The following is a 13,586-nucleotide window of genomic DNA, read 5'->3' as shown; positions in this document are numbered from 1 at the left end:
TTCTGCGAGGAGTACATCACAGAATTAATCGACAAGTGGACGCTGCAAGTTGAGCGCCTGGCCTGCGAGTCTTCTGGCCCGTCTCGACGCAGCCATCACGACCAAGCTGCTGCCAGCGCTCAGCGGCCATTCCTGTTCGGACGAGTCGGCACTAATAAAGCTGCTATCGCTACCAGTGCGGTTTAGGATGGGATAGGATTTTTATTTATAGTGGTGACTATAACAGTCAATTGCCTAATAACAATAGAGCCACTTGAGGGAAAGATGCAAAAAGATATGAATAATTACATGTAATATAATAGACTATTGGATAGGTGATCATGTTTGCATTTTTGCATAGCTGAAAGTCATAAGTACTAGCGTGAAAAAGCAAGGCATTGGGGTAACAGTTTCTTAAAATGGGCGGAGTTATCCACACAGCGAGCTAGAGGGTGTAAATCATTCCACAGCTTAGCACATTGGAAGGAAGCGCCATGACGGGCAAAGGCAGTTCTGAACATGGACAACTTAGGAGTGCGTGATACAAGGCTGCGTGTTACAAGAGCATTATTTAAACGCTCGAACATTTGACTTAATGTGACACTACAGCGGCCTTCCAAACAGCGCAACGTCAGATACAGTAATTTCTTGCAATACATGGATGCCAAACGATCTAGACCAAGTCTCGCAAATAAAGGGCTTGATGGGCTACAAAAACCAGTATCGTACACTGAACGCAAAGCTCGCTTTAGCATTCGTTCAAGCCTACCTAACTGGGTTAAGGAAAGGCCAGCAGAAAAACAATTTGATGCATATAGAAAATCTGGCAACACGAGGCACTTTACAAAGGTTTCTCGGCAACTCAGCGGAATATTGTGTCGATCCCGGAACAGAATACCAATTTTACTGGCAAGTTTGGTGACCATAGAATCAACTTGAGTCCTCCAAGAAAGATCCTGGTCCAAATGTATTCCAAGGTACTTTGCACATGTCACTTGCTTGAGCTGCACTCCATGACAGTAGACTGCAAATTGGTGGTCAGTAATATGTGGCGTAGACAGGAAGAGCACTTGTGTCTTCCGGGCATTTAGAATTAAATTGCGGTTTGACAGCCAGGTACTAATGGCTGACACAGCTGGAGACAGGGAGTTGCTAAGCGCATTCTTCTGCGTACCGCAAAAATACAATAGAATATCGTCAGCAAATTGAATAACCTTCACACAAAACTCGGAGACAATGGACTGGATCGAACGAACATAGGGTACAAAAGCAACGGACCAAGAACAGAGCCCTGGGGAACGCCACACATTCAGGGGAAAGGAGGGCTATAGTTCTCAGCAATGTGCACTATTTGGCGACGATTGGAAAAATAGTCGGCAAACCAAACTAATGCTGAACCAGATATGCCAAGCTCAAACAAATCATTAATGAGCACTTGGTGCCTGACCTTGTCAAATGCTTTGGACATATCCACGAGCACAGCACCAGTAATTTGTCCGGCATCGCGAGCGCGAACAAACGTGTCCGTGACGAAAACTAGAGCGTCTTCCGTTGAATGTTGATGTCTTAAGCCAAACTGACAGGGAGGGTACAAATTCTTCTTGTCCAGAAATGAGGATAGTTGTCTAGGGACAATTCGTTCTAACAGCTTCGACACAATTGGCAGGAGAGACACAGAGCGATAATTTCCCGGATCTTGAGGATTTCCAGCCTTGAATACCGGCGTGACATGTGCCAACTTCATGCCGTCCGGCACAGAACCAACAGCAAGAGATGCATTAAATATCAATGTTAAGGAGGGAGCTAGCAAATCAGCGCAGGACTTCAGAAGAAATGCGGGTACTCCATAACTGCCTGTCGCTTTGCTGGTGTCCAAGGAACCCAACAGTTTACGCACACAACCTATTGACACCGAACTGAAGGATGTAAAACCCACTGGGCCCTGTGGAAGACACAGTTCAGGTGCTCGTTGATGATCACTGACAACATCAGCAAATACACACCCAATGTTGCTTGCAGAGCATTGTGGAACGGATTGAACACGTTGTCTTCCGAATAACTCGTTCAAAACCTTCCACGTTTTCCTGGGATTACCTTGAACACTGGTGAACGTAGACTGGAAAAAAATCGTCTTCAATTCACGGTTCATACGAGTCACGATACGCCTGGCTTCTCTAAACGCATAATAATCAGTCTGGCACTCAGATTGCAGCCATTTCCGATGAGCGTGGTTCCGTCGTCGTATCAACAGGAACAAATGTTCATTGACCCATGGTGAATGCTGTCTTGGTCGGGAAGACGCGTGGCGCAATGGAGCATGAGCATCAAGAATGGGCACAACCTTAGACAGCCACTGTTGCCACATGTCGTCGCAGGACCCACGAAGTTCACAGAGGTTGGCGCAAGATATATCCATACGAAGTGATGTCAAGTCCATTCTCTTGAAGTTTCGATAAAGTCGCTGAGAAGGCAATGCTGTAAATCTTGGTTGCAATAGCACAGTGGTCGTGAACGGAACTGGACACACATCAGGCGGGGATATGACTTGAGCTGTACTGTAGACATGATCTAATAGAGTGCAGCTCCCTTGCAGCGTTATGCGTGTTGGAGATTTTACAAGTTGATGCAGGCCTAAGCTGGTTGTGATGTCATGCAAGGAGGCATGCTGGGATGTGGGAGATTGACTGGCCAGATCAACATTAAAGTCACCACAAAGCAGAATATTCTTGGCTTCTCCCGATGCCTTGTGTAACATAGCCTCGAAAGCCTGCTAGTGACTGACTCGGTGGGCGGTAAATACACCCGACAAGAAGAGGTTGTGGGTAAGTTTTGATCTCTACCCAAATGCTTTCAACGCCATCGGCTGTTAAGTCGGGACGTAGGTGACTAAACAGTGAGTTATTAACATACGAACATACACCACCTCCGGGTTTGTCGCGCCTGTCAAGCCGAAATAAAGTATAGTTTGCGATTGGTCTCTCCATCGACGAAACGAAGTTGTTAAACCACGTTTCACATACAGCAGCAATGTCAGTTTTCGTGTCCGATATCAATTGGGACAAGTCAGTACGTTTATTACGTAGACTGCAAATATTCAGGGACAGTGTCCGTATACATCTAGGGTAGAACGGGGTTGCGCCTGGGTTCATTTAACTACTACAGTGTACTAGCCATGGTTAATCTTCAGTACTTTGTTCCTTCGTCGGCATGTACGCCTCGTTTGGTGGCATGGCGATCCCTGTGCCCTCGGTGGAGGCAGGGAAAGAGTTTTCCGCCTCCAGACAGATTGTGGCTCCTGTGGCTTCCTGCATAAGACCAGCAGCACCTCTAACAAGCACCAATGATATTGCACCAATAGACCAACTGAACGAGGCAATAGCCCTCAGCCGACAGGAGTCAGGGCGCATTCGGAGGGAGAGAGCTACTCGAGCCACAGATCTTGTTAGCGAAATACGCCCCCCCCCCCCCCCCAGGATCTGACAGCAACGCAGGTGCTTTTAGTAGAGACTGCCGCGGAAAAGGGCGTGTCGTCTAGGGTAACGGCGGAACCGTCATCCCAAATGCAGATGGTACTGAATAAATCCGATTTCCGAGATGTTTTGCGCGGTTTGCAGTCGTTTCAGTTGACCCTCTCGCATTGCGGCTGAAAAGCAGCAGGAGCCATAAAGCAGGTCGGGCATTGTGACCGCCTTCGCATACACCTGACGAAAGCGTCTTGATAGGCTTCGGCGTGCCCGCCACAAGGCGCCAATTTTCTTAGCAACCTTGGTGACCACATAGTTTACATGGGTGTCCCAATCTAGGCGATTGTCAAGGTGAACGCCGAGGTAGCGCGCAGAAGACGCTGAGGGGAGGCGACAGTCGCCGCTTTTGACTGTTACTTCCTGTACATGCTGCTGGGGAGAGATAGTCAGAACCTGGCTCTTGGTGGCGTTCAAGATGAGGCCTCGGGACTTCAGCCAACCGGCCAGAGCAGTTGCCGCTGTGGTGAGGGTTCTGGACGCTTCCGCCGCTGAGACCAGGGAGTCGTACAGGGCTATGTCATCTGCAAATTGTACACTTGGCACAGGCGAGGAAACCAAAGGGACATCTCGTGGATTATACTGAAGAGGACAGGGCCGAGAACAGAGCCTTGGGGCACTCCGCAGGTGCAAGCCAGAGCAGGGCTGGTTGAAGGCGAGATGAGGATCTGCTGCTTGCGGCCGGACAAGTAGTCGACGAACCAACTAAGGGCTTTTCCAGAAATTCCAACCGCAAGGAGGTCTTGAATTCACTTGTCGTGGTGCACTTTATCAAAAGCCTTCGACATGTCTAGTAGGCACAGCCCTGTGGTCTTGCCACTGTCTCTCGCCTTCTGCAGATTATCAGTCAGCACACAGAGGGCGTCATCCGGGGAACATTTCTTGCGGAAGGCAAATTGTGTTTCGGGTAATGCCTTGGTCAGTTCCGACCGCTGCAGAATCGACGAAGGTGTGGTCCTTTCCACCTGGGGTCTCGACAACGACCTCCATGACCTGGTCAAGCAGTCGTTCGCCCTAGACTCCCTCGGGGTCAAGCCCCGAAAATCGGAGAATCCGCAGCAAGGCTGACGACCGCGCACTCCAGCTGCTAGAAAAAAAGACACTCCCACCTCGCGTACCGGATGCCGCGGCAAACGGGGCTTCTCTGGCGGGAGGACGACATCACCCTTCCAAGGAGCAAGGCAACGGGTGTCCAGCGTCTCGAGCAGCTGGAGAGGCGCCTGCGGAAGGATGACACACTTGCACAAGGCTACCAGAGCAAGATCGACAGCTATTTGGAACAGGGGTACGCCCGGAAGCTGTCACCGGAGGAGGCCACCCACCAGCCAGAGCGGACATGGTACCTGCCACACTTTGCTGTGTACAACAAAGAGAAAGGCAAGGTGCGACTGGTGTTTGACGCCGCGGCAAAGTCACATGGAAGGTCTCTAAGGCCTCGGTCACACTACGGCAAAAATGCTGCGTCAGCGTCAGAATCATGAACTTTTCCATGGCAACTGACGCAACGCGGGAAGTTTGAGCGTCAGACGCTGCTGCGTCTGACGTGGGGAAATCGGCTGCGTTGCCGCTGATGGGAGTGACGCTTGGCGGAAAAACAGTGTCTTTCAAGTAAAATTAGTTTCAAGACACTTTGCTTGAGTTGAGCAGCTGTTCAAGGTTTGTTTTGTTCCCTCTTTTTGTTCGAGATGAGTCCGTGGACCTACGAGGCCGAGGCTGCTCTGCTCCGAACCTGGCGGAAGAGCGAGGCGTTTTCTGAGAAGAAAATGATGTCGAGAAAGGACCAGTTGTTTGAGTGGGTCATCGGCCAACTGGAGCCTGTTGTGAGTGTTGTGTTGTCAAGAGCCCCAAAAAGGACAACCAGTATGACGAAGTCAGGAGAAACACAGCTGCGATGCGGACTTTTCTTGCCTGATCAATGACACTACAACTGAAAATGGCTTCAAATTCGGAAAGAAACAACAACGATCGTGCACTCGTGGACCTAGTACCTTTCGTCTTCTTGTAATCAAAAATCAATGAAAAATTCGAAACTTTGTCCGACAATTTTTTTGTATAATAAGCAAAAGGCCGGTTTCCGTGGGAATCCGTGTCGTCATTGAGTTTTCCTGGTGGTTTTGTGACGTAGACAAATGCGTCAAGCCGCGGCAGTCATGAGCTGCAAAAAAACAAAACACTGTGTGACCCCACGTCTCCGTCAAGTGCTGCGGCTTGACGCTGCGTCCAACTTCAAACTGCCGCAGTGTGACCGAGGCCTAAGGCCTCGGTCACACTACGGCAAAAATGCTGCGTCAGCGTCAGAATCATGAGCTTTTCCATGGCAACTGACGCAACGCGGGAGGTTTGAGCGTCAGACGCTGATGCGTCTGACGTGGGGAAATCGGCTGCGTTGCCGCTGGTGGGAGTGACGCTTGGCGGAAAAACAGTGTCTTTCAAGTAAAATTAGTTTCAAGACATTTGTCTTTGCTTGAGTTGAGCAGTTATTCGACATTCGTCTGTTCAAGGTTAGTTTTGTTCCCTCTTTTTGTTCGAGATGAGTCCGTGGACCTACGAGGCCGAGGCTGCTCTACTCCGAACCTGGCGGAAGAGCGAGGCGTTTTCTGAGATGAAAATGATGTCGAGAAAGGATCAGTTGTTTGAGTGGGTCATCGGCCAACTGGAGCCTGTTGACTTGTGAGTGTTGTGTTGTCGTCAAGAGCCCCAAAAAGGACAACCAGTATGACGAAGTCAGGAGAAACACAGCTGCGATGCGGACTTTTCTTGCCTGATCAATGACACTACAACTGAAAATGGCTTCAAATTCGGAAAGAAACGACAACGATCGTGCACGCGTGGACCTAGTACCTTTCGTCTTCTTGTAATCAAAAATCAATGAAAAATTCGAAAACTTTGTCCGACAATTTTTTTGTATAATAAGCAAAAGGCCGGTTTCCGTGGGAATCCGTGTCGTCATTGAGTTTTCCTGGTGGTTTTGTGACGTAGACAAATGCGTCAAGCCGCGGCAGTCATGAGCTGCAAAAAAAACAAAACACTGTGTGACCCCACGTCTCCGTCAAGTGCTGCGGCTTGACGCTGCGTCCAGCTTCAAACTGCCGTAGTGTGACCGAGGCCTAAACGACTTCCTCCTGACGCCGATCACACAAGTTCTGTTCAACTTCAGACTGTTTGAGGTTTCCTTTGGTGCAGACATCAAGGAGATGTTCCACCAGGTGAAGATGCGGCCCGAAGACCGTCATGCACAACGCTTCCTCTGGCGCGACATGGATACAAGCAGACCAGTTGATGTGTACCAGATGGACGTCATGACGTTCGGTGCAGTCTGCTCACCAACCTTCGCCCAGTTTGCGAAGAACATCAACGCGCACGACTTGGCTTCCGGAGATGCGCGAACCGTGACAGCCATAGAGGAGTGCCACTATGTCGGCGACTATTTCGACGTCCACGAGGGGGGAGGGTTTGTGATCCGTAACTGGGTGAGCAACTCTCCGACGGTCCTCGAGAGCCTTCCATCAGATCTGAGGTCACCAAGAATCGTGAACGTCCACAGCCTCGACCTCCCCATCGAGAAGACCCTGGGCCTCCGATGGGACCCTGCGAAGGACACTCTTGGCTTCTCCTGCTGCACGAAGCCAGATCCAAAGGCACCAGTCGCGAAGCGTCCTGCGACACACAATGTCGGTATTTGACCCACTCGCCCTGGTACCCTGCCCACTCCATCATCGCACGCATGCTTCTCCAAGACGTGTGGAGAGCTGGCATAGGCTGGGATGATGAACTCCCTGCATCTCTTGCACTGAGATGGACAGATTGGGCTGCAGAGTTAGACCAGGTGGCCACCGTAGAAGTGCCACGGTGCTACACACCGTTGATTGCAGTCGCTACAGACATCCAGCTGCACGTGTTTGCTGACGCAAGCGAGAAAGCATACGACGCCGCTGTGTACTTGAGAGTAGCGAACCACGGTACTCAGCTGGCAGTTTCCCTAGTTGCAGCAAAGGCACGCGTTGCTCCACTGAAACGGCCTCGATACCCCGTCTGGAACTCCAGGCCGCGGTCCTCGCCTCGCACCTATCCTGTACCGTACGGGAACAGCTGCGTATCTCAATTCCACGGGTCATATTCTGGACAGACTCCAGAACGGTGCTGTTGTGGATACGCTCGGACGCCTTCCCACTTGAATAGGCTGGACTGGGTGCAGGAGCGAGCCATCAAGGCAATACATCCGCAATGCTGGCTTCCTAGCCTCATAATTCGCCGCACCATCGCTGCCCTCTGCCTCCTGTATAAAGCCCTTTGCGATAATTCTCCCTCTCTTCTCTCGAGAATGGCTCCACCCCCGACACACCAACCCAGGACCACACGCCTCACCCGCCAGGCTGTACGACTGTCCACCGCGCATCCCCATCAGTTACAGAATGTTCTTCCTGCCAATTCCCGGAACAATGTGAGCCGAGCCTTTCCGTCATCCCAATTTGGAACCAGCTGCCTTCCTCTGTCATTCCCCACCCATTTCACGCAAAGAACATCCAAAAGTTCAAGACAGCAGCTTATCACCACCTCCTCAGAACGAACTGGCACTGGGCCACTCATAGAATACGCGAGTAAGAGGGTACAGTGTCCTACCCTGCTTGGACGTACATGTAATTTCTCCTCACAGACAGTCTCCTCTTGAATTTAAAAGTCTAACAGCGTTCACATCAATACTCAACTTATTCTTTTGCTCACTGAGCAATACAATCTTTCCATTTTCTTTCTTCTGTTTTCTTTTTAAATTTAATCCTCCCTACCCAATCTCCCTTTGGTGCGTCCATGGAGCTATGAAGCCGAGACCTCTGGTCGGCGGAGCTTAATGGGCCCCACCACCACACTCCATCATTCACCCAGTGTCTGGAGATATGTGGATTTTGTAGAAAAAAAGAAAAAAACGCACGGCAATTCAAATCTTTTCTACTAACACTATGGAGGACGGGAGCACTTCTGGAGCTCCTGCTCCTGCCTCATTTATGTTTAGGGTCCACAAGGACTGGCCTTTGGACCATGTATTTTTTTATCAAGGAGCTGTCTAGACTGGGTGTTCAGCCCTCCGAACTCAGCCAATTGGACCTGGATTGGATTGGATTGGTTTATTTAACGTCGAATAACAAACAGGCAGTGTTGCCTTATTACATGAGATCGACTAAAGTTACAGGCACACAAATGTAAGGAAAAGATTAAAAGAAAAAAAGAAAAAAAGAAAAATAGAGTAGGATTTAAGACAGCAGCTAGCTAGCAGAGGAAAGATTGCATAATTATTTGATCAGTGAGCAACGTAAGTCGGTGAATTTTTCAGGTGGGGTAAGAGAGCGGTCCGGAATTGACCTGGTTTCTTCAGTGATTGTATAGATGCAGGCAACTTATTCCAGAGAGCGGGACATTGATATGAAGGGCTGCGTGTGGCAGCGGCAGATATGATCCTCGGGAAAAGAAGCAGGGGAACATCTGTGCTCCTCGTTCGACGGGTGTGTGACAGAGGTGTAACGAGGTCATGAAGAAGCACACTACAGTTATTATGAATTACACGAAAGGTTAGCAGGAGGAGTTTGCGGCAATACATTGATTGCAGGGGTTGAATGCTGAGGCGTTCAAAAAGAGGGGCAGTTGCAGACAGGAAGGGAGCAGAGCAGACAACACGCACAGCTCGCTTGAGAAGTTTCTCAAGACGATCACGTTGTGCAGAGGAAAGGGAAGAGGAAAAGCTGTTGGATGCGTATTGGAATGTGGGTAAAATTATACATCTCAAGTAGGTTGAGCGGCATGGCATTGGGAGGCACTGCCTGTGCATGTGGCGGAAGAGAATGGCAGTCTTTGAGGACACTGTCTTGGCTATATGGTCAACCATTGTGTTCCATTTCAGGTCGTCATCGATGTGCAAGCCCAGGTACTTGGCGCTTGTCACTTGCTGGAGGAGTGTAGCTGCACAGTGCACATTCAATGTCTTGTCGTCATGACGATTGGCAGGAGTAAACAATATTTGTGTTTTCGACTATTCAGGATTAGGTTGCGCTCACCAAGCCAGTTGCTGAGATGGGTGATGGCTGAAGGCAGGTTGTGTGACAGCACTACCTTGTCCTTCCTGCTATCGTGTAGCATGATGTCGTCCGCGAATTGGATTACCTGGACGGCAAACTGATCCACTTCACTGGCCACATCCCTGCCATATATGACAAACAATAGTGGTCTCAGTACAGACCCTTGGGGAACCCCACTTGCGCATGTGAAAGATGAGCTGCTATCGCCGCTGATGACGACTTGTTGTTGACGATTTGAGAGGTAGTCGCTTAACCAGTTCAGGGCTGTGCCGGAGATTCCAAGCTGGAATAGGTCTTCGACAAGTGTCTGAGGCTGGACCTTGTCAAAGGCCTTTGACATGTCCAGGAAAACAGCGCCAGTTGACAGCCCGTCATCTCGGGCTCTTAGGAATTTGTCTGTAACCATTGTGAGAGCATCCTCTGTAGAGTGCTGGCGTCTGAAGCCAAATTGACAGGAAGGGTAAAGATAATGTTCAGCCAGGTATTGACTGAGTTGCTCATGGACGATACGCTCAAGCAGCTTGGAGACTATAGGGAGCAAAGAGACAGGTCTATAGTTGGTGGGTTGACTGGGGTCACCACCTTTGTAGACGGGAGTGATGTTGGCGATTTTCATGCTCGGTGGCAGCTGGCCTTCGGACAATGATTTGTTGAAGATGAGCATCAGTGAGGGTGCAAGAAGGTCAGCGCATGATTTAAGAATCGTTCCGGGCAAGCCATCACTGCCAGTAGCTAAACGTAAAGCCTGGCTGGTGCAATGTCACATAAGTCCTTCGTCACCCAAGGAGTGCGCGACCGCCTGTTGACGTCAGAGGAAGAAACGTAAATTGCCAGTAAGAGTGTTGAAGTTGTAATGGGAGGCATGTCAGTTACGACTCTCCATGTATTCGGATGCCCCCTGTCATTGCAAGATGGTGCTCTTGTGCATGAAATTTCATTCTATGGTCGGGTCCATGGTCCTCCAAAGAGGAAGATTGTTAGCCATGAGGGCTTTGCAGTTGACACAGGGACCAGGTATGTCAAAGTTTCCCTGAGGAAGGCTGTGCCTTCTAGCTTGCGAATAGGTCCCCGTACCGTAAGAGTATGGCACAAAGGTCAAATTCAAACTTGTTGGCGCTGCAGTATCTCTGGCCATCTGGCAAAAGACTGCCCAGGTACGCTCGTACAGCAGCTGCAGGTGCGAGAAATGGCGTACGCAACTCGCAGACCTACATGTCTTACGCAGACTCATTGCAAGGGTGTTTTTTAGTAAAAAAAAAAAAAAAAAAAAAAAAAAAAAAGGCAATTGAGTACGGGTCACCAAGAGGCGCCAAGCCAAGAACAGAGGGGCAGTTGTGACATTTTGAGCTCTGCAAATTTTCAAGCCCAACCGGCACTATAGTCTGTTTCAAAAAGATTTACAATCAGGTTTGGGTCTTAAAAAGTATGAAGATAAGGGAAATTTGGACAACAAAGTACATAGAATGGCATGTTAGGACACGGCAAATTGTTCTGTGAAAGTTTCGGAACAATTGGACCAGCCGTTAAGGAGTTAGAATTTCGGCCAGGTTTCCGGCCTTTTCCCATGGTTTACAATTTGCCCAGGAAGCCAGTATCGAATTTTTATCAAAACCCACGATTTATCCTTTCCTTTTTGGCCTTGTGGTTATGAATGCTGTCTGCTGACCATGAAGTTGTGAGTTCAAATCCCAACCTATCCTCAAGTCAAACTTTTTTTTCATTGTTTTGGTGATCAAGCTGGTACAAGACAAAGAAAATGGCTGCACCAAATGACTTGTTGTTGAAGCTCGCGCTTCCTGCCGAACTGACTGACACTTGACTGGCTCACGCCATCCGAACACACCCACAACACTGCAATGGTGTGAGTGAATATGGAAGTCATCGCGCTGTAGCTTTTTGAGATTTATTTTAGTTTCAAGATCGCCAATTTATTTGAATTTAGCAGTCAACGCCGTCTTCTATCAACGTTCACAAGCGTCTGCTTTTCTCAAAATGTCGTCGAAGTCACATGGATAGCTTTGCCAAGTCATGGCCTTGGGAATGATTCCGTGTCGATGTCGTGTTTTCGTCACACGGTGAGTAAATTGCATCGCAGCTCAAAGAAACTATTTTTGGTCACAAAACGAATTGAGACACATGCCGCTCGTCAACATACGGAGCATCAGCAAATCGAATTTTCGATTTGATTATTCGAATGGCAAAAAGAAAATCAGAGAGAAAATTCGAATGAAAAAGAGGTTCAGCATGTAGCGCAGTCCAGTATTTTCGAATCGAGTTTTTTTTAGCTTGAGCAGTTGAGGACTGGGATTTTGAGATGTGCAATGAACGGAGTTGCTGTTGTTTCTCATTGCCTTTGGGGATGACGCGAAGCGGCGGATGCTTCATCCGATTCAGGCTATTGGCGATAGGATCTCTCTTGGAGACCCCTTGAAAAGGCGGATCTCGGCCGAGCTCCTCCGCTATCCCTTGCATATCAGGAGACCCGCGGACGAATAGGTGAGGGTGGGCCCTACACTGCCTCAGCAGAATGAGATCCATGGTAAGGTCGACCCTCAAATATTTGGCACACTTTGAGTTGCCCTCTCCCTGCGGGGAACTCACCATAGACGCAGATGCCGAGACAACGCCAGCAGGGCTACTGCAGTACTGGGAGCAGGAGGCATACCGGGGCTGGTAGTTGGTGACAAAGCCATGATTCCAGGATACTTGAAATGAAACAAAATGCACACTTGATAAAACTTTTCACAGTTCGAGAGAGAGGAAAGCGTCAAGATTGACAAGAAGTCCAGACTAGTACTTTACTGTCTTTAGTAAGAACTAGTACTAGTAGCTACATGCGCAAGAATGAGTACTCGTAGTCGTAGTGCGCCGTGTACTAGAGCACGCGCGGAGCATTCGAAAAGTATTCGAAAAGTATTTTCTGTTTGCGGGCATTTTTCAGTCGAACAAAGCCCTAGTTTCGACTGATTGAGTGCTTTTCGTGACGATTCTCGAATTTCATTCGAATATTCGATTTGCTGATGCTCCGTATTTGCAACACTTTCGTTTCGACATGTCCTCTCTGACTCCATTATCGATACGAGGAAGAACTCGTTTGTTGTTAACCAGACGCACATGACTGCATCAGGGAGTCGTCAAATACCGTGACGACTCCCTGGACTGCATGTATCAACGTGAGTGAGTTGTCATTTTTCCTGCTTTCGCGCGGAATATTTCTTCGAGTTCACAGTCAGTTTTTCCAGGCAGCGCTCGAGTGCTCATACGGTAAGACGCTAAACTCCGCGGGCGATCGCCAGGATTGCAAATCTTTTTGAAACGGACTGTTTATAGTGCATTTTGTCGCTGGGTTGCAGTTTCCGATACGACACTAGACTCCGTACCCGTACCAAATGTCTCGAATGTGCACAAGCCAGTAGTCACCGAGAGTGCAGCCGCAGTACTCACCACCACCCTACTTGCAGAGTGCAGAGACGGTCGTCACGGACCACCTCGCACAGCCCGGTCGAGCTCGCCTCCCGGTGCCAGTACTAGCAGTAGCACTGTAGTACCCGTAAAGGTGGCGAACTCGCCTGACACCAATGGCAGTGCTGATGTCGAACCTGCCAGCCAAGCGCCTGAGCCAGCGGACGCGGAGCGTGCCACCGTGACCGTAGTGGACCTAGTTGACCTACCAGCGAGTGGGGACGTAGATCCACACGATGTCCGACTGCTAGCCACACTCAACATGTCCCAAGCAACAATGGACGTCGCTGATCCTGTTATCCCGGACCTGCCACCCCATCCTCCCCTGCGGGACCCCACACTCGGAATGGGAGATCTGGACGGTCCCACGTTTTCCAACCGGATATCCGAGGCGTACGAGAAGGTAGTTCATTTTGCCCCAAACCTGTTGGACGTACCAATGGGCAGCACGGGCCGAACCTTTATCCGTATGCTGAGTTCACACTTCCACGCCTTTGGTAACAACTCCTCAGGTGCAGCTGACTACGCCCTGAAAACGGCGATGGTAATGCAGCAGTTG

This window comes from Sycon ciliatum, chromosome 5 (assembly GCF_964019385.1).
Source record: "Sycon ciliatum chromosome 5, ocSycCili1.1, whole genome shotgun sequence".
NCBI lineage: Eukaryota > Metazoa > Porifera > Calcarea > Leucosolenida > Sycettidae > Sycon > Sycon ciliatum.
This window is presented reverse-complemented; position numbering follows the sequence as displayed.